The sequence below is a fragment of the Canis aureus genome, chromosome 7 (assembly GCF_053574225.1).
Source record: "Canis aureus isolate CA01 chromosome 7, VMU_Caureus_v.1.0, whole genome shotgun sequence".
NCBI classification, from domain to species: Eukaryota; Metazoa; Chordata; class Mammalia; order Carnivora; family Canidae; genus Canis; species Canis aureus.
The window spans coordinates 3058814-3074241 of record NC_135617.1 but is presented as its reverse complement, the minus strand read 5'-3'; positions in this window follow the sequence as shown (position 1 = coordinate 3074241).

Here is a 15428-nt window from a genome sequence, read left to right as displayed (position 1 = left end):
GTGCATGCATATGTCAGTACATATATGCAGACACAAACCAGCAGAGAATGGTAAATACCCTGAACTAATCCCCACATAGCTTCCTTGTTGGATCCACCAGTGTTCTCCACTTCTGTGCAGCATCTAGCAGTTGCCCGTGGCACACGGTCACTCCTACTGAACAGTGACTTTGCCTTAGGCTAGTGTCTATTTGTCCCGAGTCACATCTGAACTTACATCAGTTGGGTTCGTGCTAAAAAGTCGGTTTCATCCTGTGCCCTTGTTATTTTAATGACCTAGGTAATTAAATAGTATTTATGCTTATGAAGTGAGAATGTGAAAAGAGATTATAACTACAATAAATAAGTTTAAGGTTTCATAAAGACTTGAACATGCAGCTTAAAAAAAAAAAAAAACTATCAAATTTTCAAAATATACCTAAAGTCCAGTTCCTTTTTCCTACCTCCACTGGTAACCAGCCTGGTCAGAGCCAGTATTCTTTGTCTGGATTATGGAAATAGCCTCCTCACTGGCAGTCTTGTTCCTTCTCCTTTGCCTCTGAACCCGTTCCCAGCATAGCTACAGGGCCTTTGCACTGGCCCATCCTCCTGCTGGAAGGCTCTTCCCCACACAGTCACATAACTGATTCACCGCTTTATTTAATGTTTGTCCAATGCCATCTTGTCAAGCAGGCTGCCAGGATTTTCCTGGTAAGAGTGCAAACAATTCCCCGTGTTCCTGATCCCCTTTGCCCTGATTTTCTTTTTACTACAGCGTGTTCCACCTCTACTATAGTACAGAATTTACTTATTATGTTTATTGCTTGCCTTTCTGTTGCCATAAGGCGAACAGAATTCAGTTTGCCGCCAGAGCATTCTGTTTTTTGAGCGATCCCAAGTGCCTAGAAGAGTAGCTGACATAAAACAGATTCTCGGTAAATATTAGCTAAATTAATGAACTAAATGTAGAAGAGGCAGCTGTGAAATGCAGAGTAAATGAACTGATGAATACTAAATCAACTTATGAAAACCCATCGTGTTTCTCTCTACCAGCAGTAACAAATCAGAGAGAGAAATTTTAAAACTGTTTTTTATGATAGACATGAAATTATGAGGAATCTGTTTAGCCAAGAGTCTGAAAGACTGCCGCGAATAAGACTTTAAACTGAAAAACAAAGGACAAAAAGATTATCTAAATAGATATTTACATCAATTCTCTCTCCAAATTAATCTGTAAAGTCAATGCAACCCCGGTACAAATCAGGACTCGCCCTCCCACATATGAAGCCACACTGCAAAGGCATAGATCAGAGTAAAAATAGAACGAAGCAAAACTATTACTGCAGCATTACCAACAGAAGAGCGATGGATCAATGGTACAGAATAGAAAACTCAGGAAAGAGTCTTAATTTATAATAAAGTTGACACAAGAAATTAATTGGAGAGGACATATTATTTAGACAATCACGTTTGGAAAACTGATTCACTATTTGACAACAACCCCCCAAACAAAACAAAACAAAAAAACCTGTTTCTACCTAACACAAGAAGTAATGTGGCCTGGAGAGGAATTAAATGTTTTGAAGTGAAAGATAAAACTTTATATTTAATATTAAAAAGAAATAGAGAATACCTCTGTGATTTAAGGACAAAGAAAGACTTCTTAAAACTTCAAAACCCTGTACCAAAAGAAAAATTAAAAAAAAATATATGACTACATAAAGTAATAAGGTGTCTGGCCAAGGAAAATCTCCATGAATAAACACGCAGAGGTATCGGCAAGCTCTAAAACTGACAAAGGGTGATCTCTCTAATAAAACAAAAATGTCTATGAATCAACCAGAAAATTACCAGATCTTCAAAGGCAAACAAGCAAATGATGTGAAAAGGCAATTTACAGAAGAGGAAACATGAACAACTGCCGCCTTTATGAAGCTACACCCAAACTTCCTAGTAAAAGAAGAAATGCGATTTAAGACAATGGGATCCAATTGATTTAATGACCAGGGATAAGCATGTTGATTTCATGTGTTTTCCTGATATGACATAATGAGAAAGGAACATCTTCTCTGTGGTATGCTTCCCAAAAGCCAAACTCAAGTCTAATAAGGTGAACATGTCAGACAAAGCCACATGTTGGCACATTCTACAGAATACATGGCCAGTGCTCTTCAAAATTCTCCAGGTCATGAAAAACAAGGAAAGACTGAGAAACTGACAGGTACAGGAGGAGACTTGGGGACCACCATTATTAAATGCAATGCAGTATTCTAGAATCCTGGAACAAAATAAGGTCCTCAGGGGAAAAATGTGAGATCTAAATAAAGTCTCTTGCCTAGTTAATAGGTGTGTGTGTCAGTGTCAGCTCGTTACTTTTGACAAATGTATTATTATTGTTATGGTAACATTAGGAGAAACTGGATGAAGAGTCCATAGGAAACATCAGTATATCCTTGCAACTTTCATGTAAATCTAAAATTATTCCAAAATTTAAAGGATCTTTAAAAAGAAAAACGCACTATCCCTTGATATCTATCTGACTGTCAAAAGTTAAAACCCTAGAACGTGCAAAGTGTTGGAGATGATGAACTCTTGTCTACCACTCTTGGAACTAGAGACTGGTAAAGGTACCCTTTAGAGAGAAATATGGCGTGTCCCCTAGGCCAATAATTTCTCTCCTATAAGAAAAAAAATTCTCACACCAACAAAAGAAGACATGTAATATTTATGGACATGTTACTAAATCAATGTCGTTTGTAGTGGTGAGTGTCCATTACTGGAGTATCAAATATACAAAGTGCAATGGATTCGCACCAAGGAGTCCACGTAGCATTAGAAGTGGCCAACTCAGCCATTAGAAACGACAAATACCCACCATTTGCTTCAACGTGGATGGAACTGGAGGGTATTATGCTGAGTAAAATAAGTCAATCGGAGAAGGACAAACATTGTATGGTCTCATTCATTTGGGGAATATAAAAAAATAGTGAAAGGGAATAAAGGGGAAAGGAGAAAAAGAATGAGTGGGAAATATCAGAAAGGGAGACAGAACATGAAAGACTCCTAACTCTGGGAAACGAACTAGGGGTGGTGGAAGGGGAGGCGGGCAGGGTGATGGGGTGACTGGGTGATGGGCACTGAGGAGGGCACTTGATGGGATGAGCACTGGGTGTTATTCTATATGTGGCCAAATTGAACACCAATAAAAAATAAATTTATATATAAAAAAAAAAGAAGTGGCCGACAAAGAGCATATGAAGCAACATGGATGGATGTTAAAAATACAGTGCTGAAAGAAAGAAGAAACAAAAGAAGATATGCTGCAATTTATAATACAGCATGTAAAATAACATACATTTCACAAGAACACATATGACAGTTAAGCACCTTAGAACGACTGCCATTATACCAAGCACATTAAAATGGAGAGAAACACAAGATTAGCAGATGGGAATTCATGCCAATCAGGCAAACAATAAAGTGACCTGAAGGAAAACAATGATAACAGTGAACCACAGATGAATAGCATGATTTACTCAACTTGCTACATTAAAACATTTTTTGAAGTCAGCAAAGTCTGGGATGTTACATTCAGATTACTTTGCAGTTTTCCCCAGTTTTGTTTGTTTGTTTTGTTTTCCTTTCTATAAAACTGAAATTGGATCTCAGATAATGTACCATAGGCTCGGTGTTAACAGGAAAGATTACCTCAAATTCCATTCAAAGGGCTTATATTCAAAGATATCACCTGACCCTACATCTAAAGTTTGGCAAATGAGTGGTTACATTTCAGTTTAAAATATGTGTTTTAAGTTACATTTTTAAATTATGCGTGTATTGTTTTTTAAATAAATCCTGATTTCATCTGTATATTTCAATTACCTCATGAACAACTGGTCCCTACTATCCTTGAATTAAAATATTCTAGAATATATACAATGAAGTGATTCACTTACCCCATAAACTATCCTATGCAACAAACACCAGCTGCTTTCATTGGGCTTGAATTTATGGTTCTGGGGCTCACAAAAGTAAGATCACTCGGTAGGTGATGTGTTTAGTATTCTTTTTCATTAACTGAAGGACAAATGTGATCCAGAACAGCCCTCTATAAACTTTAACATACACTTCATCACCTAGGAGTCTTGTTAATATTCAAATTCTGATCCAGTCTTTTCGGGGTGGTGATGGGGGCAGGGGAGGGAGTTTCTAACAAGTGCTGAGTGACACCAATACTGATGGTCTGTGGAGCACACTTTGGGTAAAGTTCTCAAATGATACGACAAATTTCACGAAATCACATTTGGAGTTAAATACTTGAAACAAGCAGACAGCTGATTCCCTGAAATTCTGTGGCCCAGAGCTCAAAGTGGTATCCAAACCTGTGTAATTTTTAAATTTTTTTTTCAGACCTGTATAATTTTTGAGAGCTGTTCTTATCAAGCAGCTATTCACTGTGTTATAACAATCTTTCTATATCTTCCATTTTGTTTCCGCTATAGTGTGTTAGAAATAAAATGTAGCCTCCTCCCAAAATGAAATAAGTTAAATTGTAAAATGGGTTTAGTGCTACTTATCTGAGTGCTGGAAGAAATCGGGCCCGAGTTAATTTATTTCTGTTCTAATTAGTATTTAGTCCCTCCCGTCTCACCCATACCAACTGACTAACAGTTCAAATTTCTTTCAATGACAGTCCTAGAATATAAATGATAAGGTCATGCTCTCAGAATAGAGAAGGATACCATTCTCTCTGTTGGCTCTGAAAAAAAGGTCAGACACACATGAAACTCCTACGTTCCTATGTAAATGCAAACATCTTTTAACTTACCAATGGCAAAGACATTTTTAACTAAGCAAACGATTCCAGGTTTCTTCGTGCAAAGAAAATATAATTTATGAATGTTAGTTTTTCTTCACTGCATCTTCCATTAGGAATCATTCACTATTTAGCTATAACATATATGCTGGTTAATTCATTCTCACGGTATTTATTGCTATTTTGCAGATAGACAAATTATAAATCATAAATTCATCTACACAAAATTCTATCAGCATACTGAAATCAACATTAAAGAAATACGAATTGAATTTGTTTAAATATTAAAAAGTTAACTGTCACTTTCTCTGATTTAATGAGTTTCTTACAGGATCTTAATCTGTGCAATGTGAGACGTTTCTTTGTTTTTATTATAAGGTGTAGAGTGTTTAAACCTGAGTTGCTTCTTTACAAGTATTTCATTTGCACAGGTTACCATTTCAGTAGTTCAACAGTAATTAATGGTTAACATAATTAACCTAAATACATTCGATTATAGGATTTTCAACCTGTAATTACATTGCCTAATTAGGAAATTATGACTCAAATGAAATAATTATGAAAGGTGAAGACTTTAAATAAAATCTGTACTAAAGTATTCTTTGTTTACTTAGTAGAACCTGTGATTAGCAAAATTATAGTATTCTCTTCTTCCCAGTTACGTATTTTTAAAGGAAAGCGAACAATGTGTGTTCCACACTGATTTTTTTTCTTGCAAGGTCAGGAAGAGCCCATAGTCCCCAAGAAGATAGAAGAGATCAATCTAATTCTCAGCTTTCTTGCTCACAAGAATGCAGCAGAAAGTAGAAATTGGGAAGAACACTACTTGTCAGAAAGTAGCACCATAGTTTCAGTAGAATTGTACCCACTTTTCTCTTTTGATTCTAGGATTCAACACATAACTGAGACTCCTAAAATTAAACACTAAACAAATCATGTCATTGAGTGTGATAAAGAGAGAGAATCATTTGCTGTTAATAACCTATCTTAGTTCCTGTATGGAGTCATTCAACTCCTGACTCCTTCCTTCCCAGAGGAGCATCAGCACAAAACGGCCCCAGTGAACGCCGTAACTGCATCACTCTTCCATCCTGGTGTTCCAAACAGAGGCCCAGGAAAGATGCTCCATTTTCTTTTGCATAAAAATTTACCAGTTTATATTTATTTAATGATAATGTCCATCTCCTCCATTTGTTGAGAATCAAATAAGGAGGTATTTTAGATTCTTGGACCCAATTCCAACGTTGAGGGGGGGTTCCCCTCCACAGAACACTAAGCAATTCTCAGACATAAAGAAGGGTAATTAGAGTTCAACTTAATTCTGATAGAGATAGCACCAGATTGCATAGGGTAAGCTCTCACTCCTATGAGATTTCTCCCATTTTGGACCAGCCAGCAATGGAGTTTTCAGTGATCTCCTCCTTAGGCTCAATGAATTTGCTAGAGCGGAGGGACACCTGGGTGGCTCAGCAGCTGAGCATCTACCTTCGGCTCAGGTTGTGATCCCAGAGTCCCTGGAACTGAATGGGGTCCTGCATTGGGCTCCCCATGGAGAGCGTGCTTCTCCCTCTGCCTGTGTCTCTGGCCCTCTCTCTTTGTCTCTCATGAATAAATACATAAAATCTTTTTTAAAATAATAATAGTAATAATTTGCTAGAGTGGTTTGCAGAACTCAGGGAAACATGTACCTACACTTACCACTTTATTGAAATATATGATAAAAGATATGAATCAAAAGCCAGGTAAAGAGATAGACAATGTGAAGTCCTGAATAAAGATACCTTTGTCCTTCTGAAGCTTGGGAACTGACTTAATGGCATGTGGGAGTGTTCTGATTCCCGAAGCATGGAAGCTTTCCCCCAAAAAAGGACCAGAAAATTCTTGGGTTTTTATGGAGGCTTGATTACACAGTCATGATGGACTAAATCCTTGGCCATTGGCTGGTTCCATCTCCAGCCCTTCTTCCCACCCCAGAGGTCAGGGTGGGATGAAAGTTCCAACCCTCTAATCATACAGTTGGTCCTCTGGGCAACCAGCCCCTTGCCCTTGGGTGGGATCTAAAGGGCACCTAATTCATCACAAGATATCCATTTCACCTTTATGGCTCTGTAGCATTTTTAGTAACTGTGGGTAAAAATCCAATGTATCTGAGAAATATATATTTGATCATTCAAATGACCAAATGTATATTTCTCATAAATCATTATATGACAAGAGATATTTATGAAATACTTTTGAGCTGTAAAGAGTTATGAAATATAAAGGACTTTTGTTATTTTCATTAGAGTCCACAGTGGCCATATGATGAGATTAAATGCATTTCAATCTATCCTGTCTTCTGAGCCATTGACATCTTCCAGGAAAAATGTTTGCTGAAATGAAATGTATTTCTTCCCACATATACCCAACCTGGAGAAGGTACATTTCCTCCTCTGTGCTCCAATAACATTGTGTTTATTTCGCATTTTCCAGCTCAGCCTGCTGTGAAAGGCATAGATCTTGTATGCTAGGTTGAGCGCTCCTCGAGTGCAGAGGCCACATTTTTATTTCTTTTAACTGCTATTTATTAAAGTATCTGTTCCATGGTAAGTATCCAAACATATTGTTGAGTACATGAATAAATGATAAATAAAGAATTAAGATGTCCATAGATAGCTGAGTAGCGTTCTATACCTAACCTTTTACAGATTTACATCTAGAGTCATCCAAAAGTCATGAAAGTAACGAGAATCAAAGTAGGATTTAGACTCTATATCTAAATTAAACTTATCCCTGATGCACAAAACAAACTTGCTGATTTTAAGAAAAATGATTTCTTGAAATTTCAAGTAAATTAAATTTCTATGATCTGAACTACAAAATCTGACCACAGTTCTGCAATTCTAAACAAAATAGCAAATAGAAGCCTTCATGGGAAACACACACACACACACACGTCAGTTTTACTTTACCTTCTAAGGAAATTAATAAAATATGTTCTTACTGTATTTATTCCTTCCAGCTCCTCTATTCTTGAGTAATCTACAGTGGCACAGAAAGTATTTTGGAACAGACACGAATCTAATCATGGGCCAGGATGGTAATCTATCACAGTTGTTACAGCCCATAAGATGCAAAGCAGATCCAAACCATCAGAGGCTTTAGTGGAAATTGTTAAGCAGGGATCAGATGATTATCCAGCAGGGGACGGGTTCGGCTTGAAGAGTCATTGAAACCATCTCTAGTCACTTTTTAAAATGTGTTTTCAAAATGCAGTCCTTGAGACTTAATTTTCTTTAATGCCAACATAATCTAATCCACCCCACTGAAAAGGGAATTTTTTTCCCCTGTAACCCTTTTTTTAATTTCTGGTATAATTCTTTTAGAAGTTCTGTACTAGAAACAGCTGATCCTGTATTAATGGAAGGAAATCTTCCGCAAAAGAAAACCTTCTTCTATCATTGCATTTCCTAGTTTTTTTTTTTTTTTTTTTTTTTTGGATGTCATTGCAGTTGAGAAAAACATTTGCATCATGTTCCTTTATGACCACGTTGAGAAAAATAAACTCTGTAGACAGACATCATGACTTAGGGGTGTGGCCTGAATACTGCACTCTCAGAGACATCCCTCATTGCAAACATTGTTGCTCCCTGTAAGGAAGCCCCCAAAACACTGACTTATGGAAAACAGACCGTAAAATCTCTGACTTAGTGCTTCTGACTTTCTGCAAAATCAGCAAAAGACTAACAAATAAATAGAAAAAGCAGTCGAAATATTCTCCTGTTTCAGTAGTTACATATGTAAATATTATTTATCTTTGGTGAAACTGCCAAGCCTTATCAACTAATTTAGGATTTTACATTCAAAATGGCTCCTTGGGGAAGTACAAGGATAATCTTCCATTCAGCAGACTGTTATCTGGGACAAGTTGGGAGGAGAGAGGATGTAATCTGATAAGTTATCCTTCCAGATGGTTTGCAGAAATTACTGTTAGCTGCTAGTTTGAAATAAATATTATACTGGCCCAAATATTCCAGATAAGATTGCTGACTTACACACGGGCTTTTGCAAGATAAGTAAGTTCTTTAAATTGTACAGAGGGTTAGAATCAAGAAAAAAAATATTTCTAACAAAATAAATTCTATGAGGCACTGCCAAGATCCACAAGGACATTGACATATGACCTTCTAGAAATTGCAAATAAAAATTTCTTTCAGGACTACCTTTGATTTGACTTCATAACTAGATAGAGACACACAAGTGATAAAAATGAACTAAACAAATTCTTCTCTCTTTAAACACATTGGAGTATAATTTGATCAGGTTTTCTGATAAGAAGATAACATCTTTGGAAGAACAATCTATTCCCAACACCAAGTTCCTTGAGGGAAACATATCTGTGTGTTCTTTACAATAACCAGCATAGCACCAGGTATGCTGTAGGCAATTACTGAGAACCTGATGATCTTAATCAAATCACTGTTGAGTTTGTAACATTTAAGAATGTATTAGATGTTGTTGAACCCCTAAGTGATTATAAGACAGAAGTGTTATATTTACAGAACTGATTATCTTATTTGGGGAATCAGGCTCACAAATATGAAATTTTTAAATGACAACAAATCAAAGTATAATACCAAAAAAAAGTCTATAGAAGTTATTGTCTAATAATCACAAAATTAAATCAGAAAAACATGTATGTTTTTGTATGTATTTGGACATATAAATATAATAGGAAGAGAAGAAAACAGGAGTCTTCAAGCTGGCAGAGGGCATCACAAGACTGGAATTAGATAAATAAAGTTTGCCAGTGTGGAAAGGTTACTACATGATATTAGAGAGGGAAAGGTCGATTGAAACCAATGAAGTTTTTCATGGAGAAATGACAACTAAGGAGTCCACAGACCCTAAGGATGTAGAGAAGATGAGATGAGTTTGGTCAACTGAAGAAAGAGCAGAAGCAATGTGGAATCTGTGACTAATGAAGTGCAACAGACGAATTGCCAGAAGACTGGGTTAACTAACCTCGGGTCTATATCACAAATGTTAAAATAGGAGACAAGTCAAAGTAGGTCAGTTGAGGTTAACTCATAACAGTCTCTCAATGGTTGCAGGGATTTTTGAAATTTACTTTGGGGCAAATGGAAACATCTAAAGATTTTGATCAGAAATGAATTTTTTTTTAAGAGAGTAGCCTTAAATACATTTAATACAAGCATAAAGAAGAAATTTGATTTTTTCTTTGTGGCTAGAAGATAGATCTAGGACCAATGAGTAGAAATTGGAGGAGGAATTTTGCTCAAAAGTAGAGATACGTAACAATTTTTTTTTCTTTGAGATACATAACAATTTAAGTGAACAAGCATGGAGTGACTTTAAAGGGGCAAGTTCCCCATTATTAGTTCAAAGGGTCTTGTATTTATTGTTCCTGTTGTGGGAAAAAAAAAATCATGCATCAAACAAAGGTTCTGAAAGACATTTTGATCCAGACATTTAAAAAAACAAGAGGCAGGAGGTGATGGCAGTTTCTGAGCATAGGAAGATCAGCCAAGAAACCATTGATAGAGTCCAAGCTTAGGTGATGGAGTCCATACCACTACCCATTATAACCCCATTATTAATTCTACCAATGCCTATGAGCTCGTGGGGCAAAGTACTTTATGTAAGTTGTATCTCTTACACTTGTCAAGATCCTATAGAGTATGCACTCTTCCTCTCCTTATATTACAGATAAAGTGTGGAGCGATGGGAATGGAAAGGCACAAGAGGCATTTGGAAGGACGAGAGTAGGTGATGAATATGTTACAGGTAGTAAAGCAATGGGCTGAAGCGAAGGTTATTTGATGACTTAATATGTCCCCTATGCTACGTTTCAGCACAGTCCTATACAATCCGCAGCCAACTTGATATTTACTGGGTCTCAGTGAACACTGAATCTCAAATATCATCTTTATTTAATAATTTCTTTCTTACCTAAGCTGCTTTAGAGTGGATCCATCATCATCATCAAAAATATTTATAAAATATCTCTTGGTCACAGGCATCAGAGCCTCTGGGCAAGCTCCTCAGCAATAAAAGATAAACAGGGCCTTGGGGCAAAAGGCTGAAGGCCATGTAAGCATTTAATACAAATGATTGGAAAAAAAAAAAGTTTCAATCATCCATTCCTTTATTATACACTGATCAGGGACTGATTTACTTGATTCTTTTTATACGTTAATATACAACACCTACGTTTTTCCTACCGTTGAAAACAATGTTAATTTTTTTTGTAGAAGCATCTTGTTGTTGACCATGATTGTTGGAAGGAGGATGTAGGTACATCACTCATAAATTAATTCTGCTTTTGTCTGTCTTCAGATCTTTATGCCTGCTGTTGCCTCTACCTAGAATTCCCTGACTTCACTCCGTGGAGAAATCTAATTCAGTCCACAACCAGAGCCACCTCCTCCATAAAGGTTGACTCTGTCCCCTTGGCATCAATGCCTCTATCGCAGCCCTTATCACATTGTGTCTTTCATATGCCCAGAATTCCTCATAAGTAATCAAGTGGTGTTTTATTTCTTTTTGCTACTGCTTCTCCTCATTACAACCCCTCCCTACCACCCTTGAAGCTAAAAACATAATTTGCACTCATGAGCTGTTAAAATGAAAAGCGTATGGATGACAAAGGTATTTGTGTTACCAGGTTAAACAACTCAGGTGAGTGCGAAGAGGGAAGGGTGGATTAACCCCTCCTCCTCTGGCCTAGCTGAAGTTTATTTCTGTAGCTGATAGAACAAATTACACTGATTTATCATAAATTGTTTACCTGTGTGTCATGCTCAGCAGACCTCTGCGGCATATAGTTCATCCTCAACATATGTTCCTGGAATTAAGTCAAATTATCATTGTCTCCTAAATATCGAATATAATTTAATGATATAAGTTATTCTCGTTCTGGAATAGAAACAGGCAAACAGATGTGTATCAATGAGGCTAAGAAATGGTATTTAAAACTAGCATAAATCAAATCCTCTAAAATAAGTGGCAGCAAATTATAAGCCAGTGAATAAAAATATGGCCAAACCACAGATGATTGGCTTGGTTCGTAATGTTTCTATAATGATTTTAGGTGTGGCATGCAAGCTGACATCTTCAAGCTGTACCCCACCCCCCTCCCCGCTGATTTACTTCAGGTCTTCTAACACATTTATGCTAACTTCTTGGCCTCCTGGGAAATTTAAACTTGTGGCCCTTCTACTATAACTTGTCTTGGAACTATAAACAAGATCAATCTGCTTTTTCCCCTCAAGTATTTTATCAAATTTCTTTCTTTAAGTTTCAGTTAATGTAAACTTTTATAAATATAAATTGCATTCCTACAGCAAAGCAATCTCACATTACTAGAATAGAACATGAGAACTTGTATAAATAACAGGTATAGGGCATTTTTTTCTGCATATATACAAAAGCATGACTGTTTAGGTTATATTAATAGGAAACATTTATACATTTATAGGAAAGATTTTAAGTTTTGATTGTACTGAACATCACGGACACATTTATTTTTATGTTATTTAAGTGTCTCTCTAATTCCTTAAGCCCATGGATTCATAAGAGGGAAATGGCCTCTGTTCTGTTCTCCCTACATGAAATAATCATCTTTTGATTATGGAATTCAAGGTGTTCTGAAATAACTGGAGGAACAGAAATACAAACAGATACTGGTAAAAAGAAGCCTTTGAATTCTAGGAAACAAATGTTATTTCTATGGAAAATACAAGAAAATAAATAACAAGAATGTCACCAACAGAATAGTTTTGGATGATTAAAGCTTTCTCCATGTCATGCCTCAGGAGTTGGAGACACAGGCCAATCACTGACAATAAAAATAGGGAATGTGCAAAGATTGTTGAAACTTCTCTAGATTTTTCTCTGACAGTCGGAATATGATAGATTTTGAGCAGAATTCAATGTGTTCAGAATTTTTTTTGAGTCACAATCTTTACAACAGAACTGAATTTGTGATTCACGAGTTCTCATTTTATCTTGTGCCACTAAAATATCAAAAAAGTCTTATCACTTCAAACTCTGAACATGAACCGTGCCTTTTTGGGGGAATATATCTGCTCTGCTAAGACTTTACAGGTGAATAAATTCACCTTTAAATACCAACTCTGAATGTGTGGCAGTATTTCAAAGATTAAATAGATTAAATCTGAAGAGAGATAAGAAAACAAACAACAGACATAGCAACAAACATACCCTTCTTTTTCAGATAATTGATGATTATTTTAACAAAGCATATTCTTATTATAAAATAATACTCCTGTAAAAGCTATTGACAGTAATAATAATATCTAAAATTTCTTATTTTCTTATTAAAGATAGTTCTTGATAGATAACAAGTGTTCAATAAATGTTAGCTACCATTATTATATATCAGATATTATTCCAAGAAACGTATATGTATTAATTCAACTATTCCCCCCCAACTTCTAAAAGGTAGGCATTATTATTAATATTATTATTTATTGTTATTATTATTAAATGAGAGTACTAATGTCCATCCCACAAACCAGGATTTGAACCTGGGTCAGGGCTTTTAACCACTCTGCCATTCTGACTCCAGGTTTTTTTTATTTTTTTATTTTTTAAAGATGTTATTTATTTATTCATAAGAGACAGAGAGAGAGAGGCAGAGACACAGGCAGAGAGAGAAGCAGGCCCCATGCAGGAAGTCCGATGTGAGACTCAATCCTAGGACTCCAGGATCACTCCCTGAGCCGAAGGCAGCTGCTCAACCCCTGAGCCACCCAGACGTCCCTGGCTCCCGGTTTAGATTGATGATGCACAACAAGACATATCATCCTTTTCACTTATCATTCTGGTTACGTTTATCAATATATCATGTACTTAAGGATCTCGTTGTTTGAGACAGTAAAAAAGAAAATAGTTTTTCATTTTATCTAATAATTATATGTCTATTAACAAATTATTCCAATTAGGTTTGATTAATTTAATGTCCCAAAAAATAATTTTGGCTCAACTTAATAATTATATATAATCTCCTCAATGTACAACTTCCTCTTATTGGAGGTAAAACTAAGAATATTAAATAGTCAAAATTACTTCCAAAGTAAGCACTTTGTCTTAGGAGACACATGCAAGCTGTTGCAATTTTGTCGCCTCCAGTCGCCTTTCACTTTCAAGATAAAGTTACATTCAGTAAATTTCTTACTAAATGCATGGCTAATTCTCAAGTCAGTAATTTCAGCCTGGATTTTTTTCCCCCCTGGAATCCAAGAACATGGTTTTCAACGTTCTAATGATTGGTGTGATGTCTTGATAAATAAACTCAAGAAACCTCCTCGTTTTCCCCAATTTCCTATTAGTGTTACTGTTGCGCCACCATTTTCTTGTTTACCAGGATTAAAACTTCAAAGTTATTTCTTTGGTCTCAGAACATTTGTTCAGTCTGTTGCATATCCCTAGACTGTTGTCCCACCTTACTGCACCTGCTGAAATCCCATCTTTCCAGGCTTAATCCCCCTTCAGTAAGATACAGCCTCTTTTCCCTTGGAATCTGCATCATATTTGTTCATCCCTCTTTAGGAGTTAATACAATGAGCTCCAGAATGGTCAGACCGTTTGGATTCATGTCCTGACTCTACTTCCTGCCTCATTACACTAAGCCATGTGACACTGGGTAAGTTAATTAATCTTTCTGAGTCTTTGATTCCCATACATAAAATGGAAAAACTATAGTATCTACTTCATAGGAACATTAGGAAGATTAAAGAAAATAATTTTTATAAAGTACTTAGTATTTTCTAGGTACTCAACAGATGTTAGATTTTTATTATCCATATTAGATTCATTATCATTGTCATAATTTTTGAAAACAAAATATGGCTTATTTTTATGTCTTTCAATGGTCTTATCCTACTTAGGGACCTCTCCTTTTCTTCTTAAATAAACAGCCAGCTCCAGGATAGAACGCACGCAAAGTTAAATAAGTGGATATGACTGAGCAGCTACTGTAGCTGGATCAACCATAGCAACAGAGGTGACAATGAGGTTCTTTCTAGGTATTATTAATTTCCCAAAAAATGTTAGTTTCTATAAACTATGTGACAAAATACGTTTTTTGTGGACATGGCTGTCCAACCAATTTGTCATTGCTTTATTACCCAGCATAGTCTCTGGTATTAGATGGTTTCAACACCTAAGTGCCAACTGTAGCTAAATATGTCAGAACCAAGGCACAGGATATGTAAAAATTCATAACACTGAATATATTTTGGACAGTGACCTATATCTCTACTAATTTTCTAGGGTTCTGAGTCATGTAACACAATAAACCATGAACCTGAACCTGGGTAAATTATCAACATTTGTTTTTACTGTTTCATTCCATCCTCCCCCATCCACAAAAAACAAAAAACAAAAAACAAAAAACAAAAAACAAAAAACAAAACACAAAACAAAACAAAACAAAACAAAAAAAAAACTACAAGGATTTATTAGAAAACATGCCAGGCAAGGCAGGGTTCCTTCAAAGCAACTGCAGGAGAAGTTACGATAACTTAAAAACAGTCATTTTCTACACTGAACTGGTGCTGCCAGCCATGACTGAAGGAGGACATGGCCCAAGTCCAGGACGAACCTCC